The sequence below is a fragment of the Mustela erminea genome, chromosome 13, assembly GCF_009829155.1.
Source record: "Mustela erminea isolate mMusErm1 chromosome 13, mMusErm1.Pri, whole genome shotgun sequence".
Taxonomy (NCBI): domain Eukaryota; kingdom Metazoa; phylum Chordata; class Mammalia; order Carnivora; family Mustelidae; genus Mustela; species Mustela erminea.
In genome coordinates this window covers 55,251,028-55,268,532 of record NC_045626.1, presented here as the reverse complement: position 1 = coordinate 55,268,532, position 17,505 = coordinate 55,251,028, and the positions used below count along the sequence as shown (strand labels likewise).

Below are 17,505 nucleotides of genomic sequence, written 5' to 3'. Positions count from 1 at the left end.
GAGACCAGTCTCGGACTTGGGGAACATGGAGATCTCACTGGGGAACAGTGCTGGATTTTTGTGTGGAGATTGGGGCCTGTGGAAACCTCCAATGGTTTGCATTAGAAGCTGGTGAGAGGGGTTGAAGGGCAGCTCGAATTTGAGGGGCAGCTACATCAAGTGTGTAGGTAAAGATAGGAACCTGTGAGTACAGGGAAGGCTGAGGATAACCCTCCAGTGTGGAGAGGAAGAAAATCCATTGCGGAGCCAAGATGGAGCCCTCAGAACCATGGAAAGAGTGTTGGGTGGCCAAGAACCTCTGGGGTGTTCTTTGTGTGCCCCAGGACTGACCATACTGCACTCTGTATGAGTAGTTGGGACATAGAATAAATCTGTCTCTGTGATAGAGATTTTGAAATAGAAACTTTTTTTTTCCTAATTAAGCATGAATTTCTATAACCACATTTTAGAAGTTTATGACACTGCTATTTTAGTTTTGCTGTACATTAAAAGTATTCTAACAATATAAGCCTATGGGTTGTCATTTTCTTTGTACTTTTAATTATCTGTAGTTGTCTTCACAGTGCTTAGGATCTTGTGAGAAATTATTTCGCTATGGTGGTTGTTGTAATCTTTTACAATGGCATATCTGAATTCAGTAGTTCATATCTTAATTTGACAAGGAAGCCATATTTTACTGATGATTTTAAAAGCTTAGGCAGGATGCTTTGAAATTGAAAACAGTTATTTAAATGAATGCACATTTAAGGCTTATCAGGATAATAGGTTCATTGGACTAAGACAATTATGCCAAAACTAAACCTTGGGGAAATTTTTTTTCATCTTAAAAATGATTAGCTGATTTGTTAGATACCTCCCATCCCTAAAACTTTGACTATATATTTTTTTAAAAAAATTAGAGAGTTAATGCCATAGGTTTCTATACAAAAGAGTTCTAGGAGAGTGAAGGATTTTGGTGCTTCTATATGTACTAATATAAATGAGTTCCCTGAACATCAGCTTAAAGGGAGAGGAAAATATTAGCTATGAGTGCGTTCTCTTAGTTCTTTTATAGTTCCTTTATTTTATACAGTGAACCTCAGTTCGAATCAGACAATATAGTATCTACTATGTGATAATTTTTGTCCTAAGCTAGCTTACCGTTTGTGGATTCCTTCTTATTTTTCAAACAAATTAAAATGATTACTTGGTCCACTTTCATAGTTACTGAGTATTCAGAAAATTTTTGGTGGTGAATTTGGACAGTTTACTGAGTATCAGTACTTACTCTTTCTGACATACAGTTCTTTATTAGTTTCTCATGAACACGACTTAGCAGTTCCAGCAGCAGAAATTTATATTATAGTTCTGCACATTAGAAGTCTGACACGGGTCCCACTGGGCTAATGTCAAGGTGTGGGCAGGGCTGTATTCCTTTGGAAGCTCCTGGGGAGGATCTGGTTCCTTGCCTTTTCCAGCTTTGAGAAGCCAGCTTTACTCCTTGGCTTATGGCCCCTTCCTCCATCTTTAAACTAGCAATGTAGTATCTCCCTTATCCTTTTGTCATAGTGACATCTTCCTTTGATCACAGCTGGGAAAGCTTTTCCCCTTTTTTGTTTTAAAGATTTTATTTATTTATTTGAGAGAGAGTGAGTGAGAGAGTGAGCAAGAGAGCTCACACAAGTGGGGAGAGGGGCAGAGGAAGAGAGAGAAGCCAACTTCCTGCTGAGCAGGGAGCTTGACATGGGGTTTGATCCCTGGGATCATGAGCTGAGCTGAAGGCAGATCCTTGTTGTTGTTTTTTTTTTAATTTTTAATTTTATTTATTTGTCAGAGAATGAGCACACGAGGGTGGGAGCTGAGGTGGCAGGCAGAGGGAGAAGCAGGTTACCTGCTGAGCAAACAACCCCATGCATGCAAGACCTCATCCCAGGACCCTGGGACCATGACAAGCTGAAGGCAGATGCCCAACTGACTGAGCCACCCATGTGTCCCTGAAGGCAGGTGCTTAAGTGACTGAGCCACCCAGGGACCCCAAAGATTCTCCACTTTTAAGGATACCGATGATTACATTGGGTCCACCTGGAAAATCCCAGATAATCTCCCTACCTTAAGGAACTTTAACTTAATCACACCTCAGTTTTGACATTTAATATAACATTAAGAGTTACATTACATTTAATGTAACATTGAGAGTTTCTAGGGATTAGGATGTGGATGTCTTTGCGAGGCCATTATTCTGCCTAACGTAAGTTCTCATTTGCACAATCACTTTGATCTTCCTGATAGAAAACGAGAATTATTTTGTACCTGTTGCTAAGGGAAAAGTGCTAAATTTAAGGGTCTTTTACTCATTAGGTCTGCAGTTGCTGCACTTTTCTTGTTGCCTTTATACAACATTGTAATTCCAAAAAAGTCCAAAAGAACTCAGTGGAGAAAGAGACTGGTGGGGACTAATGGAGTTTTCATTGCTGCTTTGCATGCACTTTCTAGGAATTTAATTATATGAAACTGGTTTAGATGTTTTTAAATGAAAATTCTTTTGACAGTGCTAATTATCTTTCCACTAATAACAGTAGTCTTCCTTGACCCAGATGGTCTGCTAGTGAACCGAAATTCAATGTTCCTTCATGGATTTTAAACTTATATTCACTGAGCATGATGAGTGTTTTAAAAGGTTAGAAATCTGTTAGGTTAAGATATGATTTGGGAAGGAATTTATTTTAAGCACTTTTAGTATCAAGAGAGAAAACAATTTTGAATAATATTTAAAATATGTTCATTAATTGAAGCCCAGCAGGGGATATGTTGAATAGAGGAAGGTCTAAATTCTGATGAACATATTAATTAAATTAATGAAACTTGGAATAGCAACTGGAGCTCAGTTTTATTTAGTAGATTACATTAGACGTTTCTAAGATATATTGAAGAAAAAGGTCAAGGGAAATATGCAGGTAATCACTTTATGAGGAGAATATTGCCATCTCAAATAAATGGATATTAATTTGAAGATCTGCAGGTATTTATAGGGGAGTATTTTAGTACAGCCAGTAATTATAAGGGTCTTCTTTAAGGATTCTTGGCGATGAAAATTGTTTTCATAGAACTGCCTGCCCCACGTTTACTACGTGTCAAGGGGGAAATCAGTTAACACTAGGAAATCTACACACAAGATTTTTACACTTTACTGTGCTCTTTGCCATTAACCGAATATTCTAGTAAGAACTCTGAAGTTCCTTAGTTCTTTATTCTCCTCTAGTGACACAACTGGCCCCACTTAGGAATCCTGATCCTCATTCAAACCTCTTGTTAAAGTGACCCTTAATCTCTGGAAGTTTCTTCTTGTCTTCATCTTGTATTCACCTACCCACCTGTCTGACTGATCTCTCAGGTGAGGTGTTTACTATTTCTTCCTCTTCTCCACCTCCTCCTCCTTCTCCCTCTTGTCTTCCTTCCCTTATTCCTCCCTTCCCTTCTTTCTCCTCCTCTTTTGTTACTTGCTCTTTCCTTGAATTCTAATACACCAGTCTGTCCTGGCTTTCATGTCTCTGTGCTTTCTCTTTACCAGTTCTTTACTCTCTACCCTCCATAAAGTGTTGAGATCTCCTTGTATTTCAACTATTATACTTTTTTCATATTGCACTTTTTCTTTTGGTGATTTCTGTTATCTGGATGCTACCTCAGTTATTTCTGCCTAGCTGCAGATTCATATCTCAGCTCCGCACTGGAAGTGGACTCCACCTGCTTATCCCTCACTGTATCAATTCACACCCTCCTCAATCTTCTTTTCTTTTTGTCTTTGGTCTTTCTCTCCTTCTTTCTTTTTTTGGGGGGGATGGGGGTGGGGGTGGGGGGACATTGTTTCAACAATGGAACAGTTTGATATTGTAAAATCAGTCAACATAATTCATACCTCAACAACCTAAAAGGGAAAAACCACATAGTGATCTTTAACAGTGAAAAGGCTTTTGGTAAAATTTAACTGTCATTCCTAGGAAAAATTCATTTGTGAAATAATTAATTATAATAAAAATTACCAAAGTGTGATAGCAAATATACTAAAGAGCAAAACAAAACCATTTCAATTAAGATCAGGAAATAGAGATGCTGATTACACTTGTTGGTACTCAATACTGTCTTGGAAATTTTAGTGAATGAAATAAAAAGCAAATTTAATGAGTAATAAAAACTTTGGAAATAAAAGATAAAACTAAATAGATCAATAGTTGCAGATATATGATCTTTATATATAGAAAACTCAAAAGAATCTCATTATAAGCTACTAGAATTATACAAGAATTTTGAGGTGGTTGGATAGAGAATAAATGTAAAAACTCATTAGCTTTTCCATATATTGGCCACCAGTTCCTAGAAGATGAAAAGGGAAAAATATTGTACCCATAAAAGCTATATAGTATACAAATTTTAGAACAAATTGAATAAGAAATTTTGTATGAAGAGAACTGGAAAATTCTATTCATGCATATAAATTAATATCTGGATAAATGGGAATATGTACCACAAAAATGTCAACTCCTCCAAATTAATATTTATTTATATTTGTTTTCTCTTTAGTTTTTCTAAAAGATTTTATTTATTTGACACATAGAGAGATAGAGAGCACAAGCTAGGGCAGTAGGCAGAGAGTCAGAGAGAGAGGAGGAAGTAGGCTCCCCACCAAGCAGAGAGCCTGATGCAGGGCTTGATCCCAGGACCCTGGGATCATGACCTGAGTCGAAAGCAGAGGCTTTAACCCACTGAGCCACCCAGGTGCCCTGGAATTGCTTTTTTAATTTCTCTTTCTGCTGCTTCATTATTAGAATATAGAAATGCAACTGAATTCTGTGCATTGGTTTTGTATCCTACAACATTTATCATTTATTGGTTCTAGTAAGTTTTTGGTGGAGATTCTAGGGCTTTCTATGTATAGTATCATGTCATCTGCAATTAGTAAAAGTTTTGTTTCTTCTTTATCAGTTTGGATACCTTTTATTTCTTTTTTTTTTTTTAATAGATTTTTGTGGTTAGGACTTCCAGTACTAAGTTGAATGAAAGTGGTGAGAGTGACATCCTTGTCTTGTTTCTGATCATAGGGGGAAAGCTTTCAGTTTTCACCACTGAGTATAATAGTTGTGAGTTTTTCATATATGGCCTTTATATATTGAAGTTATGTTCCCTCTGAATCAACTTTGTTTGATGGATGCTGTACTTTGCCAAATGCTTTTTCTTCAGCTATTGAAATTATCTTATGGTTTTCATCCTTTGTCTTATTGATATGATGTATTTTATTTATTTATTTATTTATTTATTTATTTATTTGACATAGAGAGCCCAAGCCGTGAGATAGAGGGTAAGGGAGAAGCAGGCTCTTTTGTGAGCAAGGAATCCAGTTCAGGGCTCAATCCCAGGAGCCTGGGATCATGATCTGAGCTCAAGGCAGTCGCTTAACTGACTGAGCCACTCAGGTACCCCAATATATCACATTCATTGATTTATAAATATTGAGCTGTTCTTGCATCTCTGGAATAAATCCCACTTGATTGTGATGAATGTTATTTTTAATGTATTGTTGGATTTGGTTTGTTAATATTTTGCTGGGATTTTTTCATCTGTGTTTGCCAGAGAAAATGGCCTGTAGTTCTCTTTTACTACAGTGTCTTTAGCTGGTTTTGGTATCAGGGTAATTCTGGCCTTGTAGAATGAATTTAGAAATTTTTCTTCCTCTTCTATTATTTGGAATAGTTTGAGAAAAATAGTATTAACTCCTCATTAAATGTTTGGTAGAATTCACCTGTGAATCCATCTGGTCCTGGACTTTTGGATTTTTGGGGGGGGAGTTTTTTGATTACTGATCCAGTGTCAATTGCTGGCAATCAATTGGTCTGTTCAAATTTTCTATTTCTTCCTGATTCAGTTTTGGGAGGTTATATGTTTCTAGAAATTTATCTATTTCTTTTAGGTTGTTAAATTTTTGGCATATAATGTTCCTATTTTTTCCCTTATAATTGTTTGTATTTTATGGTGTCAGTTGTTATTTCTCCTCTTTCATTTGTGACTTGTCTAAATTCTCTCTCCTTTTTTTTTTTTTTTTAAGTTTTTTGATGAGTCTGGCTAAATGTTTATCAACTTTGTTGATCTTTTCAGTGAACCAGCTCCTGTTTTCATTGATCATTAATCTGTTCTATTTTTATTTGTTTGTTTTTAGTTTCTATTTAATTTATTTACGCTCTAATCTTTACTATTTCCATCCTTCTAATCGTTTTGGGTTTTTCCTTTTTCTTCTTTTTCTAGCTTCTTTAGGTATAATGTTATATTGTTTATTTGAGATTTTTCTTGCTTCTTGAGGTAGCTTTGTATTGCTATAAACGTCCCTCTTAGAATGGCTTTTGTTTGATCCCAAAGATTTGGACCATTGCATTCTCATTTTCATTTGTCTCCATATATTTTTGATTTCCTCTTTGACTTCTTGGTTGACCCATTCATTGTTTAGTAGCAAGTTATTTAACCTCTGTGTATTTGTGCTCTTTCCAGATTTTTTCTTGTAGTTGATTTCTAGTTTCAAATCTTTTGGTCAGAACAGATGCATGGTATGACTTTGATCTTTTCGAATTTGTTGAGGTTTGTTTTGTGGCTTAATACGTGATCTGTTCTGGAGAGTGTTCCATGTGCACTTGAAACGAATGTGTTTTCTGCTGTTTAGGATGGAATGTTCTGAATATATCTCTTAAATCCATCTCGTTCAATGTGTCCTTCAATGCCACTGTTTTCTTGTTGATTTTCTGTGTGGATGATCTATCCATTGATGTAAGTGGGGGTGTTAAAGTTCCCTACTATTACTGACTATTACTGTATTATTATCACTTAGTTCCCTTATGTTGTTATTAACTGTTTTAAGTATTTGCGTGTTCCCATGTTGTGAGCAAAAGTATTTGCAATTGTTATGTCTTGTTGGATTGTTGGGTTAATGATTATATAGTGTCCTTCTTTGTCTCTTGTGACAGTCTTTGGTTTAAACTCTATTTTGTCCAATATCAGTATTGCTACCCTTTCTTTTCACATGCATTTGCATGATAAATGCTTCTTCATCCCTTCACTTTCAGTTTGCATTTGTCTTTAAGTCTGAAATGAGTCTCTTATAGATGAGGAGGAGTCAAGATGTCAGAATGGGTCTTTTTTTTTTTAATCCATTCTACCACCCTGTGTATTTAGATTGGAGCATCTAATCCATTTATAATCACACTAATATTAATAAATATGTATTTACTGCTAATTGGTTACTTGTTTTATGGTTGTTTTTGTAGTTTTTCTCTGTTCCTTTCTTCTCTTATACTCTTCTCTCATGATTAGTTGGTTTTCTTTAGTAATATACTTGTGTTATTTTCTGTTTGTTTTTTGCATCTGTTACTTGTTTTTGAATTGTGATTACCATTTGGTTTATGTGTAACATCATCTGCATATAATGGTTTCTATTAAGTTGATGATGACTTAAGTTTGTGCACATTCTTGACTCCTCTCTACATTTTAGGTATATAGTGTCATACTTTACATCTTTTTGTTTTGTGAGTCCCTTTTTAGAAAAAATTGTGTTATGTTAGTCACCATTATTATTTTTTGATGTAGTGTTCCATGATTTGTTGTTTGTGTATAACGCCCAGTGCTCCACACAATACATGCTCTCCTTAATAACATCACCAGGCTTACCCATCCCTCCACTCACCTCCCTTCTAAAACTTTCCATTTGTTTCCCAGAGCCCATAGTCTCTCATGGTTCGTCTCCCACTACAATTTCTCCCCCTTCATTTTTCCTTTCTCCTAATGTCCTCCATGCTATTTCTTATGTTCCACAAATAAGTGAGACCATATGATAATTAACTTTCTCTGTTTGACTTATTTCACTTAGCATAATCTCCTCCATTACCATCCGTGTTGAGCAAAAGTTGGGTATTCATCCTTTCTTTTTTTTTTTTTTTTTTTTTTTAGATTTTATTTATTTGACAGAGAGAGATCACAAGTAGGCAGAGAGGCAGGAAGAGAGAGAGAGAGAGGAGGAAGCAGGCTCCCTGCTAAGCAGAGAGCCCGATGTGGGACTCGATCCCAGGACCCTGAGATCATGACCCGAGCCGAAGGCAGCGGCCTAACCCACTGAGCCACCCAGGCGCCCCAGGTATTCATCCTTTCTAATGATTGAGTAATATTTCATTGTCTATATGGACCACACTTTTTTTTTTTTAAGATTTTATTTATTTATTTGGCAGAGAGAGATCACAAGTAGGCAGAGAGGCAGGCAGAGAGAGAGGAGGAAGCAGGCTCCCTGCTAGGCAGAGAGCCCGATGCGGGACTCGATCCCAGGACCCTGAGATCATGACCTGAGCCGAAGGCAGTGGCTTAACCCACTGAGCCACCCAGGTGCCCCGGCCACACTTTTTTTTATTCATCCATCCGTTGAAGGACATCTTGGCCCTTTCCAACATTTTGGCTCTTGTGGACATTGCTGCTATGAACATTGGGGTGCATATGGCCCTTGAATGATTTTTACAGATATTTTTACTGCTCTTTTTTCCCCTACTTTCCTTATTCTTGCTTTGATCTTTCCTCCTCACTCAGAGAGGCCCCTTTAACATTTCTTGTAGGGCTGGTTAGGGGTCATGAATTTCTTTCCATTTTGTTTGTCTGGAAAACTCTCTATATCTCCTATTCAGAATGAAAGCCTTGCTGGATAAAATATTAGTGGCTGCAAATTTTTCCTTTTCAGCACTTTGAATACTATCATGGCCCTTTCTTCTGAAAAATCCACTGATAGCTTTATATGGTTTCTCATGTATGAAATTATTTTCTTTTCTCTTGTTGTTTTTAAAATTCTCCTTTTATCTCTACTTTTTGCCATTTTAATTGCTACAAACCTTTGTGTGAACTTCCTTGGGTTGATTTTGTTGGGGGATCTCTGTGCCTCCTGGATTTGGATTTCTGTTTCTTTCCCCAGATTCAAGAAGTTTTCTGTTATTATTTCCTCAAATAAGCTTTCTGTCCCTTTTTCTCTTTCTTCTCCCTCTGAGATTCTATAATGTAAATATTATTATGCTTGATGGTGTTGCTCTGTTCCCTAAATCTGTTTTCATTTTGCATAATTTTTTTCTCACCTGGTCAGCTTACTTTCCATTACTCTACTAGGTTGCTGATTTGTTCTGCTTTCTCTAGTCTACGATTTATTCCATCTAGTATATTTTAATTTTCATTTATTATGTTTGTCATTTCTGACCTTTTAAAATCTTTGTTAAGGGTCTCTCTGATGTCCTCTTTTCTCATGTCCCATAGTTATCTTTATGATCATCACTTTAAATTCTCGATCAATCATATTACTTTTATTAGTTTCTCTTTCATGTGGGGCATATTTTTTTGTCTCCTCATTTTGACTGACTTTCTGATGTCTGTGTGTTAGGAAAATCAACTATAATACCTGCTTATGAAAGCAGTGACTTTAGGAGGAAGAGGTCCTTTCATGCCTTATGGTGTCTCCTCTCCTGTTCAACAGAACCTGGTGTTACGGGGTGTCAACTCTGTGTGTTGTGTGTGCTCTACTGTTGTGGCTGAGCTGTTTTTTCTATTGGTGCTGTCATCTGCAGTAGCTCTCTTTGCCTGTTGTGGGCAGTGCTGGTCCCTATGTTGTTAGCGAGCCAGTCTGACAATACCTTGCGCTTAACTTGAATCAGACCGTGCATTTACCAGAGATGCAGTAGCACCAAAGGCTGGGCACTTGCTCTGTGTTGTCCCCTGTGAAGCTTTCGTTGGTAGGCAGGGCCTGCAGTTAAACCAGCTGTCTGCTCCCAGCCCTTTGTGGTGTGTGCAGTCTGACTGGTGTGTGTGTGGTTATCTCTCCCCTTCCCTGGGGCAGGAGTCAATTTGAAGTGGCACTGGCTCTTGTTGGGGCTGCTTGCACACTGCCAGGCTGGTAGCCCAGTTTGGATGGACTCCAGCTGAGCATACTGGAGGGAGCAGGACTGCAGAAATGTGTGGGGCTGGAGGTGCAGTGTTAGTGAGCTTTGTGCTGGCCCACAGGACTGATGCAGGCTGAGTCGAAGAGGGTGGATTTGCAGAAGTATGAGGGAGGGCATGTGTGATTTTAACAAATTAGGTAGCAAATGTCGGCACTGCATTGGTTTCTGTAGGTGGCTGTGTGTTTATGTTGGGGAGTAGGGGAGGGAAATGGCACCCACCAGCTCCTTTGTTCCAGAAGTCTCCCAGCAATCCCTGCTCTTCCAGCACAGGCTCAGAGATGAGTAAACACATTGTTCTTCTTTATACCGCTGTTGTATTTTAAACTGTTGCTTCTGTCCTGTATCTCCTCAGGGACGTTGGTTTGTGCTGTCTTTTTAAAGGTGAGGACCCTGTTTCCTCTCGCCCTTTTCGCTTTCCCAGAGTTGAACCTGCTGCTTGTTAATGTTCCAGATTTTAAGTCCTGCTGGTTATAAGAACTCAAGAAATGTGGCTCCTCTGGTTTTCAAAGCCAAATGTTATGAGGATCTGTCTTCCCCATGGGCTCCCTGGGGTGAGAGTCTGTTTCTCTCCCCTCTTCATACCCATGGTGTCCCTCCCTCCTGAGGCCAGCCCTGCCCTCCTGTGGCCAGCCCTGCATTTGTTTAGCTCCCTACCAAGTCTTTGCCCTTTCTACCTTCTTCAGTGAGGCCTCTTCTCTACATGTAGCTATGGAGAGTCTGTTCTGCCAGTCTTTGGACCCTTTTCTGGGTTATTTACACTGATGTGAATGTTACTTAGTTGTATTCATGGCATGAGGTAAGCTTAGGGTCCCCCTCCTCTACCTTCTTCCCTAGAGGCTCCCAAATTAATATTTAATTCAGTTTTAAAGTAGAATCCCAATAGGTTTTAATTTGAATTTGTTTAAATTATGTACTGAACTCCTCAAGATTCCAGTTGTATAGTAACAGGCAAGAATCTGTGGCACTGAATAGAGAAACCAGAAAGAGGTTTCTTTCCTCTTTGTATGTATGTAATACATACAAAATTTCTATGTATGTAATATATTACATAGAGGGCTAATATACATGGTATATATGGGTATATCAGCTCAGGAGAACAAAGTATAGACTTTTTGACAGATTATGTGTGTCAAATTGGCCATCTGTCTATATAAAAATGAATTACAAATAGATTAAAGATTTAAATGTTTTTTTAAAAAAGGTTTTACAAGAATATTTTTAGAAGACTAAAATGAGTTCTCTTAGGAGTGAGGTAGAACTTGGTCAGGAGTGGAAACTATATTCTGTGACAGAAATGATAGACATGTCAAAATAAGTTTTTATTTAATCTGAAAATGTTGTTATTTCACTCATTTTGGAGGATGTTTTCACTGGATATATTATCTTGCTTGACAGTTTTATGGCTTTCTTTGTTTTAAAGATGCCATTCTGTTAAGTTTTTACCAGCATTGTTTCTGAAGAAAAGTCATCATATTAAAATTACAGAGCCCCACCTGCACTAATACTGTCTACCCCTTTTCTCTGTTTTATTTTCTCCTTAACCCTTACTAGCATCTGACACACTATCTGTTTTATTTATTCATCTTATCATCTGTTTTCACTCACTAGAATTGATGGTGGAAAAAGGAAGGGATTGTTTTTGTTTGTTTCATGCTATATTTTGAGCTCCTAGCATATAGTAAGCATTCAATGAGTATTTCTTGAATGAGAAATAAAAACAGAATGGATAGTGTTATCAAGACAGTGTTAATTTTCTTGTCCACTGTGTTCTCACAGCTCCTAGCTCACATCTCTGCAGTTGTGATTTTCCTTGTTCCATAATAGTTACCTTGTTCCCTGCTAAGCTGCATGCTTCTTAAGGGCAAATACTATATTTTATTCACCTTTGAATCGTTAGCACTTAACAACACAAGTTTGCTGTCATAGAAGATTCTGTTTGTAGAATCAGTGAGTGTACCTGGTTCACCTTGGTTTTCTCTGTCTTACAAGGCTCCTCATGATTAGACTCTCAAGACTCTTTGAGCTTGTCACTTCTAAGATTACTCTTTCCTGTATACATGTCCATATGCATACCTATGAACCTTGTCCTCTTCACAAAGCCTGCTTCCAGTCTTCCTCCTGGTCATCTCCAGACTTCCTTGCACCAGGGTCCATTAATGTTTTTTTGGAAGTATTTATTTCCTCCCTCATTCATCTTGTTTCTCTTCTTGTCCTTTCTTACTGTCCTTTACTGATTGTTTTCTTTGGTACACATCTTTAATGCTATCATTCGCTAGGATTCTGTCCTATCTACTTTGGTACTTGGTCCTATCTACTTTGTGCTCTGCACATATTCCCTGAGAATCTCCTCTGCTTCAACCCCTTATTCACTTATGGCCATTAAATCCAAGTTCCTAGTCCTGATTTTTCTCCTCAAAAATCTGTGTTTTTAATCCCTCCACATAGCTTGCCCTAAATACCATTTACTCCTTTATATTTCAGAGATTTTTCATTTCTGAAAGTGTGTTCATGTTGCTCTCTGAGCCTATTCCTCTGAGTTTTGTCTTGCTTAGGGGCAGGCACATTCAAAGACTCCTGTCTCCTAAGCTTGAGATGTCGAAGTCCTCACTTTCCCATTTTAACAATTATCCAGTTTTGTCAGTTGCCTTTCATATGTTTCTCTGAATTCTTTCTGCTCCTCTCAAACACAGTCCTCCAAGCCAGAGCAGCTGTCTGATGTCCAGACCTCACTAGCTCATGCCTTCTTGTTGAGACAGCCTTCCTTCTGGTGTCTCTGTTACCAGTTCTCCCTCCTTGTTCAACCCCTTCATCTGAACAACTTCCATCAGTAGTATCTTTTTTGTTGTTGTTGTTTTAAATCCAAACAAGTATAAAATCAACAATGGGCAGGGCAGAGGAGAAATAAGACCAAAACTTACAGCATGCTGTGCTACTGAGCTTAAAAACATTCACTGGTTTCCCAGCATATATATAGGCTAAGACTGAAATTCTTCACATGGTGTTTTAATTTTTCTGAAGATTTTATTTATTTATTTGACAGAGAGAGTGAGAGAAGGAACACAAGCAGGGGGAGTGGGAGAAGGAGAAGCAGGCCTCCCACCCAGCAGGACGCTGGGATCATGACCCGAGGCGAAGAAGGCAGACTCCCAATGACTGAATCACCCAAGTGCCCAGAATCTTTCTTTTGCAAGAGAGATCACTCAATCTTTCTCAAGAAATGGACTCTACTATAAAAGTTGGGGGAGATCATGGAGGCTCATGGAAGTTGAGACAAGATTGTGGGCAGAGTACCTATCCTGCTGCTGTCTTCAGGGCCATTGGTAGCTGGAGCCTGGTCCCACTCTAGAGCAATGGTTCTCAAACATTAGCTGCATCAGAGTCCCTTCCAGGGCTTGTGAAAGCAGATTGCTTGGCCCAGCCCCAGAGTTTCTGATTTTGTAGATGTAGAAATTTTAATCGATAGCCCAAATTTGTGTTTCTCACAGTTCCTCAGGTGAAACTGATGCTGCAGATCCAGGTACCACACTTTGAGAACATTTTTCCTTTAAGGCAAATGTCATGTCATCAGGAAAGTCTTCTTTGATGATATTAGTCAGAATTAGTTTTTTCTCTAATTTTCAGGTTTTTATGTATTATGTTAGAACAGCAATTCTTGGGGTATCCAAGTGACCCAGTTGATTGAGCATCTGACTCTTGGTTTCATCTCGAGGTTGTAGGATGGAACCCTCACATCAGGCTTCACAGCTTGAGATTCTCTCTTTCCTTCTCCCTTTGCCCATCCCCTGCTCTCTCTCTCTCAAATCTGTTTTTATTTATTTTTTTATATTAACTTATTTATTTTCAGAAAAACAGTATTCATTATTTTTTCACCACACCCAGTGCTCCATGCAATCCGTGCCCTCCATAATACCCACCATCCGGTACCCCAACCTCTCACCCCCCCCACCACTTCAAACCCCTCAGATTGTTTTTCAGAGTCCATAGTCTCTCATGGTTCACCTCCCCTTCCAATTTCTCCCAACTCCATTCTCCTCTCTAACACCCCCTGTCCTCCATGCTATTTGTTATGCTCCACAAATAAGTGAGACCATATGATAATTGACTCTCTCTGCTTGACTTATTTCACTCAGCATAATCTCTTCCAGTTCCGTCCATGTTGCTACAAAAGTTGGGTATTCGTCCTTTCTGATGGAGGCATAATACTCCATAGTGTATATGGACCACATCTTCCTTATCCATTTGTCCGTTGAAGGGCATCTTGGTTCTTTCCATAGTTTGGCGACCGTGGCCATTGCTGCTATAAACATTGGGGTACAGATGGCCCTTCTTTTCACAACATCTGTATCTTTGGGGTAAATACCCAGGAGTGCAATTGCAGGGTCATAGGGAAGTTCTATTTTTAATTTCTTGAGCAATCTCCACACTGTTCTCCAAAGAGGCTGCACCAACTTGCATTCCCACCAACAGTGGAAGAGGGTTTGCCTTTCTCCACGTCCTCTCCAGCACATGTTGTTTCCTGTTTTGTTAATTTTGGCCATTCTAACTGGTGTAAGGTGATATCTCAATGTGGTTTTAATTTGAATCTCCCTGAGGGCTAGTGATGATGAACATTTTTTCATATGTCTGATAGCCATTTGTATGTCTCCATTGGAGAAGTGTCTGTTCATATCTTCTGCCCATTTTTTGATATGTTTGCCTGTTTCATGTGTGTTGAGTTTGAGGAGTTCATTATAGATCCTGGATATCAACCTTTTGTCTGTACTGTCATTTGCAAATATCTTCTCCCATTCCGTGGGTTGCCTCTTTGTTTTTTTTGACTATTTCCTTTGCTGTGCAGAAGCTTTTGATTTTGATGAAGTCCCAAAAGTTTATTTTTGCTTTTGTTTCCTTTGCCTTTGGAGACATATCTTGAAAGAAGCTGCTGTGGCTGATATCGAAGAGATTACTGCCTATGTTCTCCTCTAGGATTCTGATGGATTCCTGACTCACGTTGAGGTCTTTTATCCATTTTGAGTTTATCTTTGTGTACGGTGTAAGAGAATGGTCGAGTTTCATTCTTCTACTTATAGCTGTCCAGTTTTCCCAGCACCATTTATTGAAGAGACTGTCTTTTTTCCACTGTATATTTTTTCCTGTTTTGTCGAAGATTAATTGACCATAGAGTTGAGGGTCCATATCTGGACTCTCTACTCTGTTCCACTGGTTTATGTGTCTGTTTTTATGCCAGTACCATGCTGTCTTGGTGATCACAGCTTTGTAATAAAGCTTGAAATCAGGTAACGTGATGCCCCTAGCTTTATTTTTGTTTTTCAACATTTCCTTAGAGATTTGGGGTCTCTTCTGATTCCATACAAATTTTTGGATTATTTGCTCCAGCTCTTTGAAGAATACCGGTGGAATTTTGATCGGAATGGCATTAAAAGTATAGATTGCTCTAGGCAGTATAGACATTTTAATAATGTTTATTCTTCCGATCCAAGAGCATGGAATAGTCTTCCATCTTTTTGTGTCTTCTTCAGTTTCTTTCATGAGTGTTCTGTAGTTCTTCAAGTACAGATCCTTTACCTCTTTGGTTAGGTTTATTCCCAGGTATCTTATGGTTCTTGGTGCTATAGTAAATGGAATCGATTCTCTAATTTCCCTTTCTATATTTTCATTGTTAGTGTATAAGAAAGCCACTGATTTCTGCACATTGACTTCATATCCTGCCACGTTGCTGAATTGCTGTATGAGTTCTAGTAGTTTGGGGGTGGAGTCTTTTGGGTTTTCCATATAAAGAATCATGTCATTTGAGAGAGAGAGTTTGACTTCTTCATTGCCAATTTGGATACCTTTTATTTCTCTTTGTTGTCTGATTGCTGTTGCTAGGACTTCTAATACTATGTTGAACAAGAGGAGTGAAAGTGGGCATCCTTGTCTTGTTCCTGATCTCAACGGGAAGGCTGCAAGCTTTTTCCCATTGAGGATGATATTTGCTGTGGGTCTTTCATAGATAGATTTGATGAGGTTCAGGAATGTTCCCTCTATCCCTATACTTTGAAGCGTTTTAATCAGGAACGGATGCTGGATTTTGTCAAATCCTTTTTCTGCATCAATTGAGAGGACCATGTGGTTCTTCTCTCTTCTCATATTAATTTGTTGTATCACGTTGATTGATTTGCGAATGTTGAACCATCCTTGTAGCCCAGGAATGAATCCCACCTGATCATGGTGGATAATCTTTTTAATGTGCTGTTGGATCCTGTTGGCTAGGATCTTGTTGAGAATCTTAGCATCCATATTCATCAGTGATATTGATCTGAAATTCTCCTTTTTTGGTAGGGTCTTTGCCTGGTTTGGGGATCAGGGTAATGCTGGCTTCATAGAAAGAGTCTGGAAGTTTTCCTTCTGCTTCAATTTTTTAAAACAGCTTCAGGAGAATAGGTGTTATTTCTTCTTTGAAAGTTTGGTAGAATTCCCTAGGGAATCCATCAGGTCCTGGGCTCTTGTTTTTAAAAAATGATTTTATGTATTTGCAAGAGAGAGAGAAAGAGGGCAAGTGAGCACATGAGCTGGGGAGGGGGATAGGCAGAGGGACAAATATCCTTCCCACTAGGTGGGGATTCCCAATGCAGGGCTTGAGCCCAGGATCCTGAGATCATGACTTGAACCAAAGTCAGATACTTAATTGACTGAGCCACCCAGGCCCCCAGTAAATAAATAAATCTTTTTTTTTTTTTTAAAGCAGTAGTTCTCAAACTTTATCCTGTATCAGAATCACTTAGAGGGACTGTTAAAACATAAGTTGATGGTCTCACTTCCAGTTTCTGAAACATTAAATCTGGGGTATAGCTTCCAAAACTTGCATTTCTGACAAGTTTCCAAGGGACACTCAAACTTGGAAAAAACACAGTATTCAAATAATTTGCTTACACACCTCTCTTCTCTGCAAAACTCAGATTTCCCATGTTCGTCCCTTACATTGTACTTCTTGCCACTTGCTGCAGCACCTGAACACAAGCGCCGGCCATCCATGTGCACTGGAGAAACTGTTGATTTACCAGATCTTGAATCTAAAATGCTCTTCAAGATCACATTCTCAGAATCCCTATGTCTCCTCATACTTTCATTTCTGGAGAAGCTTTAAAAAATACTTATATACTATATTTTAGCTTTTCTATTCGTTCTTGTTCTGTGTCTGTTGTTTTTGACCTTCTGCTTCCCAGGTCAGCTCAGACCCCTTACACATGTTACCTCATGTTCACATGTTCCCCAGTCCTCTTGGCCATCTCCCCCCTCATCTGTTCCCAGCTGTACTCAAACGTAACCATCTGCTCCTGGTCCCAGACTGCCAAGAGCTGATGGAGAAGGGCCTCTGATGCTGTCACTCCTGTGCAGAATCACCAGTTTAAGAGAGTGGGACTCTTAGGACTTCTCTGGGTTCCTTCCATGTGGTCCTGTTGGGATTTCTGCCATGCTTCCTTGCCCCATTAGTTCCTTGACTCCCAGCAGATGCTTTCCTACCTCATGAAGGAGATAAAGGGTGATGTCCCTC

The 17,505-nt window shown here is 38.7% G+C and overlaps 1 protein-coding gene across 7 annotated transcripts in view; it reads left to right on the top strand.

Moving 5' to 3' along the window:
- L3MBTL4 (L3MBTL histone methyl-lysine binding protein 4) overlaps positions 1 to 17,505 on the top strand; it is a 453,724-nt gene that overhangs the window by 127,985 nt on the left and 308,234 nt on the right. The window contains exon 1 of one of the 7 annotated variants that reach the window (XM_032309586.1): positions 3,190 to 3,370. The exons of the other annotated variants lie outside the window; for them this stretch is intronic. The gene's annotated coding sequence lies outside the window, so the exon portion shown is untranslated. Of the gene's footprint in view, positions 1 to 3,189; positions 3,371 to 17,505 lie in introns of those variants that run through there. 7 annotated transcript variants of the gene reach the window in all.